This window comes from Acinonyx jubatus, chromosome E1 (assembly GCF_027475565.1).
Source record: "Acinonyx jubatus isolate Ajub_Pintada_27869175 chromosome E1, VMU_Ajub_asm_v1.0, whole genome shotgun sequence".
NCBI lineage: Eukaryota > Metazoa > Chordata > Mammalia > Carnivora > Felidae > Acinonyx > Acinonyx jubatus.
This window is the reverse complement of record NC_069397.1, coordinates 9,238,906-9,252,470: the sequence shown is the minus strand read 5'-3', so window position 1 is coordinate 9,252,470 and position 13,565 is coordinate 9,238,906. Positions and strand designations below refer to the sequence as shown.

At 43.1% G+C, this 13,565-nt stretch overlaps 1 protein-coding gene and 1 pseudogene across 2 annotated transcripts in view; both read right to left on the bottom strand.

Moving 5' to 3' along the window:
* The window catches only part of CENPV (centromere protein V), a 46,647-nt gene that overhangs the window by 17,363 nt on the left and 15,719 nt on the right, over positions 1–13,565 (bottom strand). The window lies entirely within an intron of this gene.
* Positions 356–2,288, bottom strand: LOC106981434 (ubiquitin-conjugating enzyme E2 variant 1-like; annotated as a pseudogene).

The following is a 13,565-nucleotide window of genomic DNA, read 5'->3' as shown; positions in this document are numbered from 1 at the left end:
TGAGATTGGGTTAGCCTTTCTAAGTCCTGTGAGTTTCCATATAAAGTATAGAATCAGCTGTCATTTCTACAACAACAACAAAAAGCCTGCTTGATACTCTGTGCCATCAACGATTATCCTATGAAAATCACTCATTTTCTCAAATATACCTAACTTCATTCCATTAATTTATATTGTTTCACTACTACTCATCTGAGAGGTAGACTATTTGTTCCTATTATGCTAGTCACTCTTGATTGAATCAATGTTATTCCCAGGGTCAGACACCTCTTTAATTGCCTTCTTCTTGGGTTCTGGATGTGCAATAACTCTGAATTGTTTTCTCCATTTCAAGCTACCTTAACAGTATGATGTGTTTGCTTTTTTTTTTTGAACACAGTGAATCGCTTTTATTTCGGTATGCATCCACATCTCAGCATTTAGTGGTCCTGAACAGAAAAGTGGAAAAACGTGGCGATTTGCCAGGAAGTCAAGCCCGCCAATTTCAGGGATCTGCTGTGCACACCGAGTTCTTTTTTAATCCCTGCTGAGGACCGTGAGAAACAGCAGCACCAAAACCGAAGTATGCACCGAATTCAAGGTTCTTTTTGTTCCAGTTGCCACATTCCAAACTAGACCCAAACGGATTGCAAGATGACCACATGAGAACCCTGTGTAAAACTTCTTCAATTTTTAAAAGCAAAAGCAATTACAGGAAAAAAAAAATTCATTCAGAGGGATCGTGGGTGCTTACAAGTGTCTTCTGTGGCCTTTCTCCAAGTTTAACCACCAGGAACTTTGAGAGCTGGCAGGTGTGAGTACCCCTGGTGACTGTTCTTTTCACTTTATCAAAACCTGAGCTAAAAAACCGCATCAGCTGACGATGACAGCAGAGGGTGGCAGGGCTGAGGACCCAATATTCATTCCCAGGCCGGTGGAGAGTGAGTAAATGGGGTTCCAAAACTAAACGAGGGAAATCAGAGACTCTTTCCAACCTTACCTGATGGCTTCTGGCCAAAGCAAGGAAGTATTGTGGAAAGTGTTGGGTGGTGATGGTACAAACAGGGAGTTGAGGAGGAGGAAGGAAAAAGCGGCACCCCTCGATTAAGGTGGGGGAGAAGATATGGGGAGAGCCCTGAATTCCTCACCAAAGGCCAATTTCAGAGGGGGAGCAGAGGGGGTTACAATCTATGCTTCGGCCAAGGGTGGTGGTGGAAAGTGAAGAAGGGACAATGGCTTGGGGGAGGGGGTGTGGGGGGGGCATCATTTAAGACTTAAAAAAAGCAGGGGTGCAGCTGGAGCACCCCCACACACCCAGCAGTAGTCCCACAGGCTGTGACCTGAAACCTTCACACCTACTCTATCTAGCAAGCCACCCCAAGCTGGAGGGCTGTTGCAGGGAGGGAGGGAGGGAGGGAGGCAGGCAGGGAGGCAGGGGGAGGAGAAGGGGAGAAGGCAGAGACCCCAGGCCGTGTAATCAGCAGCAAGGTGATTGTGTGATGTCTTTTCACAGTTGAGTTAGATGTGCCCCACCAGTTATGATGGGAACCCATTTAAATATACTTTCTTGATCCCAGAAGTTCAACTATGTGGACAGTGGTTACACTTGACGGGATGATTTGTTATAGCACAACATATATTTTAAGTAGACAGAAAAAATTAGTATCGTTTACAGTATCTTAAGATAAATTGCCTTTGAATGGGAGCTTCCTTTCCAGTACTTTGAGGTCTACAAGACGTATCTAGAAAATTTACTACTGTGGAAAATGAAGACTGCTTAAATCGAATGGGAGGGAGTAGGGGGAGGGCCTGTGGTTTTTCTTTTTGATTAATTGCTGTAACACTGTCCTTCAGGCGGCTGAGGGAGTTTCATGTTTTCTTTAGACATCATTAGGCGCCGGGGCTCTTGCAGGACGACTTTGATGCTATATGAATTCTGCCATTTTGCTAGCACTGATATGGCTCTTGGGTCCACCAGTCCATTAGAACTATTAACTCCATTCATGTTAATTTTTGTTACAAATCTTACAAAGTGGGTGCTTCTGGGTATTTAGGTCCACATTCTATTTTAAGGCTGTATATTCAGTTTTCATAAATTGTTCTTGGAGGCCCAATTATCATCCCTGTCCTTCTTGTAAGTGTCATGTCTTCATCATCTTCTAGACCCCAGCTAACTGTGCCATCTCCTACTCCTTTCTGGCCTTCTTCCAGTTCTTCCAACAGTCGAAAATTGCGAGGGACTTTTACTCCCGAGCCCGTGGTGGCTGCCATCTTGCGTCGCTGTCGCTCCTACTTTTTTTTTTTAAGATTTGTTTATTTTTGAGTGAGAGAGAAAATGCAAGCGGGGGAGGGGCAGAGAGAGAGAGGGAGACACAGAATCCAAAACATTTTACCTACTCATACCCCCACCTCTTAACCCAGATCAAAGGTTTAGAGGAGCCGGGTCGCCTGGGTGGCTCAGTTGGCTAAGCACCCGACTTTTGATTTAGGCTCAGGTCATGTTCTCACTGTTCATGAGATCGAGCCCCATGAGATCGAGATGACCCTCTTCGCTGTCAGTGTGGATCCTGCTTAAGATTCTCTCTACTCCTCTGCAGCTCGTGTGCACACACTCTCTCTCTCTAAAAATAAATAGGGGCGCCTGGGTGGCTCAGTCGGTTAAGTGTCCAACTTCAACTCAGGTCATGATCTCATAGCTCTTTAGTTCGAGTCCCACACAGAGCCTGGAGCCTGCTTCAGATTCTGTGTCTCCCTCTCCCTCTGCTCCTCCCCTGCTCGTGCTTTGTCTCTCTCTCTCTCTCACAAAAGTAAACAAACATTTTAAAAAATCAAATAAATACACATTAAAAAAAAAAAAGTTTGTGCCTGGCTGGGTCAGTTGGTAGGACATGTGACCCTCGATGTCAGGGTCATGAATTCAAGCCCTCCATTGGTTGTAGAGATTACTTAAATTAAGTAAGTAAGTAAGTAAATAAATAAATCTTTACCAAAAAAAAGTTTAGAAACTGCAATTTTATTCCTCATTTTCCCATCCATTCTCAGGCTCAACTCCTCTTATGTGCATATTTTTTAAGTAGGCTCCCTGTGGTGTGGAACTTGAACTCATGACCCTGCGATCAATATCTGAACTGAAATCAGGAGTTGGACACTTAACCAACCAGCCACCCAAGGCACTCCTTAAGAGTATCTACTTTTTTTTTTTTTTTTTTTTTGAGAGAGAGGGCGCAAGTTAGCCAGGGGCAGAGAGAGAGAGAGAGAGAGAGAAAGAGAGAGAAAGAGAAGCAGGGCTCACCTAGAGGTCCTGTTTTTACCCAAAGCAGGGCTTCACCCTGCTTTCTCTTTACCCAAAGCTTACCCGATGTGGGACTCGAACTCACCGACTGTGAGATCATGACCTAAGCCAAACTCAGATGCTTAACGACTGAGCCACCCAGGCACCCAAGAGTATCTTCTATTTGAAAACTCTTCACTGAACAACTGCCTTGTCACCTCCGAAAGTTGCTGCTGAGCCTGGCAGTCAACATGTTGAATGAATAAATTGCCCATTAAAATAATAATAATAATAATGATAATAATAATAATAATTTTTTAAAGAAAAAGGAAAAATAGGGGCACCTGGCTGGCTCAGTCAGAAGAGCATGACTCTTGATCTCGGGGTCCTGAGTTCGAGCCCCATGTTTGGCGTAGAGATTACTTAAAAAATGAATGAATGAATGAATGAGTAAACTTTAAAGATATTTTTTAAAAATATTTTTAAGAAGAAAATGAACGTGGCAATGAGAAAGAATGAAATATGGCCCTTTGTAGCAACGTGGATGGAACTGGAGAGTGTGATGCTAAGTGAAATAAGCCATACAGAGAAAGACAGATACCATATGGTTTCACTCTTATGTGGATCCTGAGAAACTTAACAGGAACCCATGGGGGAGGGGAAGGAAAAAAAAAAAAAAAAAAGAGGTTAGAGTGGGAGAGAGCCAAAGCATAAGAGACTCTTAAAAACTGAGAACAAACTGAGGGTTGATGGGGGTGGGAGGGAGGGGAGGGTGGGTGATGGGTATTGAGGAGGGCACCTTTTGGGATGAGCACTGGGTGTTGTATGGAAACCAATTTGACAATAAATTTCATATATTGAAAAAAAAAGAAAATGAAAAAATAAAGAAAAGTAGTGAAAAAAGGAAAAGATATAACTATATCTAGTACAAAATTAATTATTCACAAGTACTGTACTCTTTCTTCATCTACCCAATATTGAGATCTCTTTTCTAATATAATTATCAACCTATTAGAGAACTTTAAGGATTTTCCTCAGCCCACATCCAGGGGCAATAGATCGAGCCCTTGAGCATCCACTATTATCTTTCTTCTGCCCCAAAAGAGGAATGGCATTTTGTCTGGGAGTAAGATTCTCGGCTCTTAGTTGCAGCTTCTTTTCTGTTTGTAGATACTCTTCCCCCGTCTTCTTGTTTCCAGTGCAGCAAATGAGAATTCTCATGCTGGATTTATTTGCTTTCCTTTTTAAAAATAGCCTCTTCCTTCAGTGTGAAAACTTGCACAGTTCTCCTCTTACCCATGAGGTTCAGGAATTTTGCCAGAATATGTGTACATGTGTATCTTTATTGTTGTTGTTGTTGTTGATGTTGTTGTTATTATCATTATTATTGTCTGGGTGTCAATAAGATAAACACCTTACCAAAGTTTATCAAGCCTGATAAAGAAAAACAAAAAGAAAACAAAGTGTACATTTATACATTGGAAATGAAAAAAGAGAAGGGCCTGGGTGACTCAGTTGGTTAAGCATCTGACTCTTGGTTATGGCTCAAGGTCATGATCTCATGGTTCCTGAGTTCCAGCCCTGCATCGGGCTTGTTGCTGTCAGTGCAGAGCCCCCTTTGGACCCTCTGTCCCCCACTCTCTCTGCTCTTTCCCTGTTTGCACTCTTTCTCAAAAGTAAACCTTGAAAAAAAAAAAAAGAATGCTAAATCGTATGCACATTTTAGCACAATAAAAAAAGTCTTACTAGATTTTTATTTTCTTTAACGCTTATTCATTTTTGAGAGACAGAGACAGAGTGTGAGTGGGGGAAAAGCAGAGATAGAGGGAGACACAGAATCGGAAGCAGGCTCCAGGCTCCGAGCTGTCAGCACAGAGCCTGAGTCGGGGCTCGAACTCTGAACTGCCTGCGAGGTCATGACCTGAGCTGAAGTCAGACACTTAACCGACTGAGCCACCCAGGCGCCCCAAGATTTTTAAAGCACAAGCAAAGATACGAAGTGAAGGACTCATAATTTTCACTTCGTGGGTATATGACAGCAGATTCACAATACAAAAGCACATCTGTAAGAATCAAAAGTGGGCATGTGCGGGCCTCGGCTGGTCAGATTCATAGAGTCAGAAAGCAGAATGGTGGCCACTAGGAAATGAGTTTAGTGGGGACAGAGTTTCAGTTGGGGAAGATGAAAAAAGTTCTGGAGATGGGTGGTGGTGATGGTTTCACAACAGTGGGAATGTACTTAATGCCATGGAACGGTACACTTAAAAATGGCTAAAGTGATAAGCTCTTTATATTTCACCATAATTTTATTTTTTAATTAATTAATTATTAAGTTTTAAATGTTTATTCGTTTTGGAGAAAGACGGAGAGTGTGAGCAGGGAGGGGCAGAGAGAGGGAGAAAGAGGATCCGAAGCTGGCTCCACGCTGGGCTCGAACTCACCAACCTTGAGATCACCTCGAACTCACGAACCTTGAGATCACGACCTGAACAGAAGTCAGATGTTCAACTGACTGAGCCACCCAGGGCCCCCTTAAAAAGTCGTTTTAAGTGGGCATTTTCGCTTCTAGCTTCGGCCCTCTAAAACAAACATGATGAAGTCTCTGGCGACTCAGGATGTGGAGAAACAGATCCGGTATGTGATGTGCCCGCAGAAGGACAACAGACGGAACACTCAGCTCTGAAGGGAAAACACAAAGAACCCTGGCAGATTCGTACAGGATTTTAAGAAAACGGAATCTGAAAATAGTATAGTGCGTTTGATCTGCTTTTTTTTCCTCAAGCGTCAGTTCCCATGATTTGGGACAGATTTACTACAAGTATACACGCGTAAGACAGGAACTAACGGTGCCTTCCCATGCAAGCAGGCTTTCCAGATATGATTTGTCTGTGGTTGACCTTACCTGGTACCTGGTACTGCTCCCCAGCCCGCAGCATCAGGTAGCATTTAGCTCCTGGGAGTGTGCGGAATCCACACTGGCCACCAGGGGACAGGAGTCCCCGTGTGGTTCGGACCGGGTAAGAGAAAGGCTGCAAGGAATGAAGGCTCTTAGGGGCGCCATTTTGTACCCTCAGGCTTGAGAGACCTCCAGAAACTCCAGCTACTCACAGGTAGAAAAAGCATTTGACAGAGATTAGGGTGGACTGACCATATTGTCCTCTCTCAACCCTGAGAGAAGCACCCAAATTTCTCAGCTCATGTGACAGGTTTCTTTTCCTGCTAATAGATAGATAGATAGATGTATATGTACAACCAAAGTGGGACTCGAACTCACAACCCCGGGATCAAAAATGGCATCCTCCACCAACTAAGCCAGCTAGATGCCCCTCCCTGCTATTTATCTCAGTACCTACATCCCTCCTAGCAACCAACGTGCCAGTGGTAAATTCTGTTTCCTGGGCATTTGCAGGGGTACTAACTTTTGTGCCAACTAGAAAAAGAAGTCTCTTCTGGGCAGATACAAGCTGGCAGGCAAACGACTTGGCGAGTTGACTGATGCTTCTCCGTGAGTTAGAAAAAAAATCCCGTCTTCCTGAGCCGCCCTGTGGTGGTCCTGAGTGGTTACTGAGTACCAGGGACTGTGCTGATGAAGGAGGACTTCAGCTGCCTCCATTTTGACCTCAAACTTGCTAGTTGGGTGTTTCTTTCTAGCCTGTCTCTAGGCTCAGGAGCAAGACCCTGAGGGCAAAGCATCCCTCTCCCCCCACCATGGGGAAAGGAAAACTACCCCCTCAAGCTGCAAGGACTTTCCTGAGCCAGCAAGATCAAGATCCTCCCCCCATGATTGACTCCAAGACAATGAGCAGTGATTTGACCTTCACCCCCCACCTACGCCCCATGTTTTCCTATACAAACCTGGAAGTATTTTCAGCACTTTGAAGACAGTCTTTGAGAAGCTGTTTTCCCGGTGGGGGCCTCACTGAATTAAATCCCTTTCTTGTTTCACCTCCACTTGTCTCTCTGTCTTTGGATTTCGTCAGCAGTGAGTGGCCGCACCTGATCTGTTTGGGGTCCCCGGAGCCAGGCGCCCTTGAACGCCTGCACACCAGCTACCCTGGAGTGCTTTGCATATTTTGTCCAATGATCCTCACCACAATGCAGGCACTACCACCGTCCATGTTTTTCTGATGAAGAACCTGAGTGCGAGTGCAAGCAGCACACAACTAACAGGTAGAGCTCACGCCAAAGGGAAGGGCAAAGACCTTGGTTGCCCTAAACTTCTTCCCACGTCCACTGCACTCCCTGGAGTCCCAGCAGAACTGTAACTCATTGTATCTCAGAGCGATGTTTAAAACCACATTTTTATGTTTATTTATTTATTTTGAGAGACAGCACAAGCTGGGGAGAGGCAGAGAGGAGGAGAGACAGAATCCCAAGCACTGATGGTGCAGAGCCCGATGTGGGGCTCGAACTCACAAACCTTGAAATCCTGACCGGAGCCAAGATCAAGAGTCGGACACTTAACCGACTGAGCCACCCAGGCGCCACAAGACCGATTTTTTTTAACTCTTTGTTGTTATACTAATGAATGTACATAATGTACACGTAGTGTCCAAACAAGAATAAAAAGAATGTCCGACAAAGTTAAGGAAGGAAGTTTTATCAATTTCTCTGCAGTTCCCTTACAACTCCTTCCTGGCCCCCTAAGAGATAACTCCCATCCCAACTCTTGTGCTAATCTTTATCACACATGTATGTATATCTAAACAATATGATGTTTAGTCTTGTCTGGTTTTGAACTCTACAGAAATGAAATGACACTGTACGCACCCTTCTGAGATGATTCTTCTGTGACTCACCCATGTTGATGGGTATAGTTGGAATTGATGTGTTCACTGTTGCATAGTATTCCATTGTACGAACATTCCACAATGTCCGTCCCATTCTTGCTAGATATACATGCCTAGTTTTTGCTACCATAAACAATGCTGATATAAACATTCTTGTTCCTATCTCCTCATGCATGAGTGCAAAGACTTTTTCTAGGATATAAAGTGTTTACAAATCTTTTCAGACAATTTGTTTTATTCTTTAAAAAATGTTTATTTTTGGAGGCGCCTGGGTGGCTCAGCTGGTTAAGCATCCAACTTGTGCTCAAGTCATGATCTCACGGTTCATGGGTTCAAGCCCCTCGTCGGGCTCTGTGCTGACAGCTTGGAGCCTTGAGCCTGCTTCGGAGTCTGTGTCTCCTCTCTCTCTGCCCCTCCCCTGCCTGCACTCTGTCTCTCTCTCTCAAAAATAAATAAACATTTAAAAACATTTTTTAATGTTTATTTTTTGAGAGAAAGAGTGTGTGCATATGCATAGGGAAGAGGAAGAGAGAAATGGGGACAGAGGATCCCAAGCGGGCACTGAAGCGGGGTCCGCACTGACAGTGCAGACAGTGGTGAACCTGATGAGGGGCTCGAACAAACGAACCATGAGATCATGACCTGAGCTGAAGTCGGACACTCGACCAACTGAGCCACCCAGGTGCCCCTTAAGACAATTTAATTATGAGCACATGCCAAACTTTTATTATAGTTTTGCTGTAATAGCTAAGGCTTCTCACAGACCACATGAAAGATTTCTCTCTTGGTAGAAACACTTAAAGGGAGAAAAATTACTAGGTAATTTAATTTTTTATTTTATTTTTATTTTTATTTTTAACGTTTATTTTTGAGAGAGAGGAACAGAGCGCGAGTGCAGAGGGGCAGAGAGAGAGGGAGACACAGAATCGGAAGCAGGCTCCAGGCTCTGAGCTGTCAGCACAGAGCCCGACATAGGGCTTGAACCCATAAACCGTGAGATCACGACCTGAGCTGAAGTCGGATGCTTAACTGACTGGGCCACCCAGGCACCCCATAGGTAATTCAAAGGAAAAATTTTTTTCTGTTTCTACTATACTCTCAATACTTAATACCTTTTTTTTTAGTTATTTTTTTAAATAAAAAAAACATTTACTTTTGAGAGAGAGAGAGAGTGAGTGAGTATGTGAGCAGGTGAGGGGCAGAGAGAGGGAGATACAGAATCCGAAGCAGGTTCCAGGCTCTGAGCTGTCAGCACAGAGCCCGACACAGGGCTTGAACCTGCAAACCATGAGATCATGACCTGACCTGAAGTAGGACGCTCAACCGACTGAGCCACCCGGGTGCCCCTATTTATTTTTGAGAGAGAGAGAGAGAGAGAGAGAGAGAGAGAATCCCAAGCAGGCTCTGCACTGTCAGTCTCATGAACCCTGAGATCATAACCTGAGTCAAAATGAGGAGTCAGACGTTTAACCTACTGAGCCACCCAGGTGCCCTAATAGTTCAGTACTTGTGACATCAGATGTGGGAATTTTTCCCCACACCAAGCAATTCTCTGACACCAGCTGGTTGTCCTATAATTTAACTCAATTCTAGTCCCATCTACCTGGAGTTATCCCACAGGTTAAGGGCTCAGTCTACAAGACTGTCCCCTCCCCACTCCCACGTCAGATGCCAACCGCACGTCCAGGTTGTCACCTGTACTTCTGATCCACTAGCTATAAATCAGAAGTTCTCACTTCCGGCTCCTGGGGTTTGATTAATTTCTTAGATGGGCTCACAGAACTCAGTTTACTTACTAGATTACCAGTCTATTACAAAGGCTCTAACTCAGAAACAGCCAAATGGAAGAGTGCTTTGGGCAAGGTATGTAGAGGGTAAAGGGTGCAGGGCTACCTTACTCCCTCTGGGCACGCTGCTCTCCCACCTCTGGGTGTTCACCAACCGGAAGCTCTCCAAAGCCCTGTTGCCTTAGGGATTTTTATAGAGGAGCCATTGCACAGGTGTGATCAATGAAATCATTGGCCATTGATGATTAATTCAGCCTCCAGTCCCTCTCCCCTTTCCAGGGATGGGGAAGTAGGGCTAAAATTTCCAACCTTCCAACTGATTGGTTTCCATGGCAATCAGCCCCCCAATTTAGGGGTTTTCCAAAAGTCACCTCATTAAGATAAACTCTGGAGTGGTTGAAAGGGACTTGTTATGAATAACAAAAGACAATCTTTTTCATTCTAACCACTTATAAAATTCCAAGGGTTTTAGGAGCCCTGTGATAGGAATGGGGACTAAGACCGATTTCTTATGATAAATCACATCATAGTAATTGTTGTTAGGTTGTGTACAAAAGAAATGTCTCATTAAAGATCTGTAGACTCTTCGGGGCACCTGGCTGGCTCAGTCAGAGGACTGTGCAACTTCTGAGGTTGTGAGTTTGAGCCCCACGTTGGGTGTAGAGATTACTTAATAAACTTTAAAGAATTAAAAAAAAAATCTGTAGACTCTTTGGGGCGCCTGGCTGGCTTAGTCACAAGAGTATGTGACTCTTGATCTCAGCGTTGTGAGTTTGAGATCCACGTTGGACATTGAGCCTACTTATAAATTAATTAATTAATTGATCTTTAGACTCTTGACTGATAGTGGACAGTCAACTTTAGTAGATGGCTATCTAGTTTCTCACAAGATATCTTAATTTCATTATAATCTATCATAAAATTGCTTAACTATTTTATGAGCAATACTACTGGCTTCCCAGAGGGGGCTGTGAATTAACATCACACCACATACCAGGTTTAAGACAATGTTTGTTCTATAATAATTGAAGTGTTAAATAACAGAAGTTCAACCCACTAAATTTTAAAGATCTAATTGGCTTTATTAATCGATTCATGAATCTGGCAGCATTCCATCTAGCAAGTAGAGGGGAGCCCCCAGGGGCTGCACAAAAGAAAGGCAAAGAAAGGATTATTTCAGGCAGGTTCACCTTCCCTTAGGGGGAAAGACAGGAGTCTTACTAGATAGATTATCTCATCTGCCTTTGCTGGGGTGTAAGGGTTTGGGGGGTTTGTTTTCCAAAGAGTTGTAACAATTTATATCCTCACTGCAGTGGGTGAGAGTTCCTGTTGTCCTGCATCCTATGCAACAATTGATATTATCTGACTTTTTAATTTTTGTGCATTCAGAGGCTATGAAATGATTTTAATTTGGTTTTTAATCATGGTTTTAATTTGTGTATTCCTGATTACCAATCTGATTGACTTTTTACATTTATTCCATTCTGTTTCCTCTTTTATGTTCTTTAAATCTGTGCTATCCATTGCTAATTAAAACTAAATACCACTTAAAATTCAGTTCCTCAGTCTCACTAGCCATATTTTCTAGTGTTCAATAGCTACGTGTGGCTCGGAGTTATTGTGCAAATATGGAATATTGCCATCACAGCGGAAGGCTCTTTTGAACAGCCCCATTCTAGTTATTGACTCTTGTGAAATATGTGTTGTCCGTGTCTCCTCCAAATTTATGGCTGGTGAGTTGTTTGGTTTTTTTTTTTTTTTCCCCCTGTCTTTATTGGGTATGTTGATGAATGAAGTTGATGAATAAAAGTCCCTAATTTTTTTTAAGTTTATTTATTTATTTATTTATTTACACAGAGAGAGAGTGAGGGGGGGAGGGGCAGAGAGAGAAGGAGAGAGAATCCCAAGCAGGCTCCACACTGTCAACACAGAGGCCGATGTGGGGCTCGATCTCAAGAACCTGAGATCATGATCTGAGCCGAAATCAGGAGCTGGGTGTTTAACTGACTGAGCCACCCAGATGCCCCAGAAGTCCCTAATTTTAATGTGGTTGAATTCAGGAAAGAGCTATCAAACCTCTTTATCTTGATCATAAAGATATTTGCCTACATTTCTGTCTATAAAATATAAAGTCCTGAGTCCACCCAGAATTTAGTTTTGGGTGTGATGTAGAGTAGGGACCTATTTTCATTTTTTACAATTGCCCCAGCAACAGGGTTCCTCCTTTCCCCATTCTGTGTATATTAGATTTTTCTTTTTTTTTTTTTTTGTAATGTTTTTTAAATGACGTTTATTTATATTTGAGAGAGATAGCGACAGAGTATGAGCTGGAGAGGGTCAGAGAGAGGGGGAGACACAGAATCTGAAGCAGCCTCCACAAAGCCCAATGTGGAGCCTGAACTCATGAACTGTGAGATCAGGACCTGAGTCGAAGTCCAGCGCTTAACCAATTAAGCCACCCAGACGCCCCTGTGTATATTAGGTTTTTATATATGCATGGCTCTTTCTCTGAGCTCCCTCATCTGTCTCATTAATCCAGGGCCAATCTCCTTGTCTAAACTATTATAACTTTATAATGCAATAAAGGCATGATATCTTGGTGCTTCTGGAGTGTCTTGACAGTTCTTGGCCTTTTGCCGTTCCTCATAAATTTTAGGTTTGCTTTTCAATTCCCCCATACAATCCTGTCACTGTTTTGATAGGAGATGCTACAGAGCTATAGATCGATTTGGAAAAAAACTAGGATCCATGTGCTAGGGTGGTGTTCACAGCCCTGGGGATGCAACAGTGAACAAGACTGACCATGGGGCTTCCCATCAAAATTAGAATGAAATCCAAACTCTTCACCGTTGCCTATAAACCAATCCACACTTGATCTGCACTTCCCCCACTCCCAGCTCATCTTCCACTGTTTCTTCATTTGCTGGGCTCCAATCACACCTCCCTTCGCCTTCCTTCAACCTGCCAAGCACTCTCCCACCATGCTTTTTGCTGGACTCTGCCACCCCCTGCCCATTATTTGCATGATGGGCTCCTTCACTTGCAACAGGTGTCTGCACCAACGATCGCCTTTCAGAGAGGCCATAACATTATCTAAAATACCTACAGCATATCTCTCTAACACTTGCTTTATTTTTCCCCACAGTACTCATCACTACCTAACATATTAAAGATTGTTTTGTTGTTGCTTTTTGTCTGCCTCCTTCCAAGAAAGTAAGCTCTATGAACCAGGAACTCTTTGTTCACTTTTACCCTCAATCTGTGCCTGGAACATAGTAAGCACTTAATAAATTTGTTAAATGAATGCAAGAAGCAGGACCAGACAAATGATCAAGAAGCCTTTGAAAAAACCCAGGTAAGATCTCTAAATTGTTACCTGTAACTATAGGGCTGTCTAATGTGTTAGAAATATTTGGCTAGTGTTTATCTATCCAAGTTGTCCCCATCCCTAAGGAAGAATAGTATTTAAGCACCTCACGATTTTAGAGTCCTATTTGCAAATATGTCACCCATATTTGGAGGGGCAGATTGATTTGATTAATTCTGATTCGTCAATCTTTTGTTGATCACATTTGCGGTGTTATAATTAAGGCATTTTTACCTAACCCTTAAAATGTTTTTGTTTTCTTTTGGAAGATCTATAGTTTTTCATTACTTTTATGTTTGTGATCTGTCTTTGAGTTAATTTTGGTGCGAGGCAAAAGCTGAAGTCTGTTAGTTTATTTGCATATGGATATA